The following is a 2,688-nucleotide window of genomic DNA, read 5'->3' on the forward strand; positions in this document are numbered from 1 at the left end:
ATAGATGCTTATTACTAAGGTTGAAAATCCTAACCATTTTGATAGCAATTAGGACATCTTGATTTTTGAGCAAAGAAGTGTTAAGAATGAATTTCTTATCACGAGGGATAGAGACAGGAACAACATTATGAAGGTTAATGAAGGCAGAGATGGGCAAGTGGTCAGATAAGGAGAAAGGATGAATAGCAACAATAGGCAAAGAGGAGGAGGAAAGAAAAGAAAAGAAGTCTCTATTAGCATAAAATCTATCCAGTCGAGAGTAGATTCGATTAGGACCCTATTGGAAATTACACCAAGTGAATCTCAATCCAGAGTTATTACTAGTGTCATCAGCAATAGGGTCAAACAGGTTAAAATGATGAAGAAATCTATCCCAACGAGCCTTCTCCGAACCCTTCCAGTCAAAAGGGGCACCACCAACTTTGTCAAGATCAGAGGTGATCATATTAAAATCACCCCTAATAATCCAGGGGATATTAGGCAAGGAGGTCATCCAATCCCAAAGTTGAATTCTTTCTTTATAGTCATTGGAAGTGTAGACAGTGCAGAACCCAAAATAAGAATTGTTGTCATTGATGACAGCCCAGGCGACCCTGTTACATGGCAAATTTCTCGAAGCATGAATGAGCTTAGACCATTTAGGGTGAAGAAGAAGGGCAACCCCACCCTTACCTCTAGGATGATTAGAGACAAGCTTGACAGCACTATTCCATATGTGATCAAGAGCAAGATCAAGAGCAAAACCAACCGCTTTGACTTCTTGCAGCATCAAACAATCAAGGGAGTTATGCATGCTAACTAGCTTTTTAACAATAGCCTTGCGATCAGGAGACTCAAGGCCTCTCACGTTCCAGGACATGATCTTCATGAGGAATAGATATTATTAGTGCTAGTAAGGGGGTCAGATTGATCTCCTGTCTTCTTTTTATTTTTGGATCCAAGGGGTCTGCCCTTCTTTTTGGAGGAGGGTATCTTAACAGTCTCATCCTCATCATCGCTACATGCCTCACACTCCTGACTCATGGAGAGATCCATATCAAAATGAGGATGGCTATTGTTAAAGAGGGGGTTAGCATAAATAACTTCGATGATAGAACTATCATCAAGTTCATTCAGGGTCAAAAATGAATTCTTACATGCAAGCTCATTGAAATTAACTTTAGCAAGGGCTGAGGGATTAGAAGGAAGGTCAACCCCTGGGTCTGGAGGGAGAATAATATGATTATCTAGTAAAACAATATCATTGTTAACCAAAGCAATAGTGTCATTAGGAGGGGCATTTTCAAGCAATAACAGAGAGCTAGGGCTGGAAAGTTCAAGTGTGATTGTTCTAGGCTTGCGAGAACGAATATTTTCTAAAGCTAGTTGATGGGCATTTTTACGCCGACATTTTTGATCTATGATAGATTGAAACTCATCAGGGCAGCCAATTTTATTTGAAACTCCTTCATTAGAGGCCGGTTGAGGGCAAGTAGAGGACAAAGAGTTTCCATCTTTCAAAGTAGATGAAGGGATAACAGAATTGGAAGCAGTAGTATGGGAATTAGGGGCACTCTGATTGGGATTTTTGGGAAGGGGAATCGATGAAGTAGGAGGGGAGAAAGGAGTAGAGCAGGTTTGGGGATTAACATCTTTGGGAGCAAGAATATCAGTAGCATCTAAAGAGTGGTTTGAGGAGTCCTGGTTAGAGGAAGGTTTGTGCCTGTTGGAGATGATGGGACAATTTTTTTGCTGATGTCCTTCCCTTTTTCAAAGGAAACAAGCATTGAGACCACCCAAGATCTCAATAGGGTAGGAGAAAACTTGATTATTGATGTTAACTTTTAAATCCGTAGGGATATCAATCTCGGGTTTAATAGAAAGCAAAACCCTAGCATCGAGATTAGGGACCAATCGAGCTATTTGATCAATTCGAATAATCTTGCCAAATTCCTCAAGAAGTTGAGGCAAAAATTTCCACAGAAAGGGGGGAATGTTTTTTAGAATCAACCACCTAGGGCATGATAAGGCGAGGATCTCATCCTTAGTAGCTTCTTGGGACCAGGGAAGGGCTCGAAACATGGTTTTACCAATTGTCCAGTAATGCTGATTTAGGGCTTCTACCTGAGCATCATGGTTTTGAAAGAATATGATAAAAAGCCCATGTTGTATTTGATGACAAAATGAAAATTTTAAACCCATTTTAATGTTCTAGACACTATTAAACCAATAGTCTAAAAAATTTCATGGAGGGCACTTATCCATGTCAACACAGGCAAGAAAAATGGTAGTGTTCGAGAGCCTAATCTTTTCAAGGGAAATTTCTTGCAACATTTCAGAATTTGGAAGAATGAAGGCATCCTCTGAGGCAAAGATAGGATACTTTCTGTGTTCGCCTGGTCTCTCATCCTCAGAAGCCCTAACAAACTGCACAACTGGGGAGACGCCATCAGAGGCTGGGGCAACAGTTTCGACAAACAATTTTTTTTGTGTCGAGGCGGAACACATTCTAGCAAAGTTTGGGGGAATGAAAGGTGATTGAGTAGTAGACAAATTAATATCCGAAGCTTTGGGGAGGCGGCCATCAGGTGGTACTGAATCCATTAATGGATTCAAGAGCCGCGCACGAAGAAGGCCAGAGAGTAAAGGGAGAAGCACGCAGGAGAAAATAGGAATAAATGGAAACAATAATAGAGCATCAAAGTTAGA

This window comes from Cupressus sempervirens, chromosome 1 (genome assembly GCF_028749045.1).
Source record: "Cupressus sempervirens isolate cs-2001-9-10 chromosome 1, ASM2874904v1, whole genome shotgun sequence".
NCBI lineage: Eukaryota > Viridiplantae > Streptophyta > Pinopsida > Cupressales > Cupressaceae > Cupressus > Cupressus sempervirens.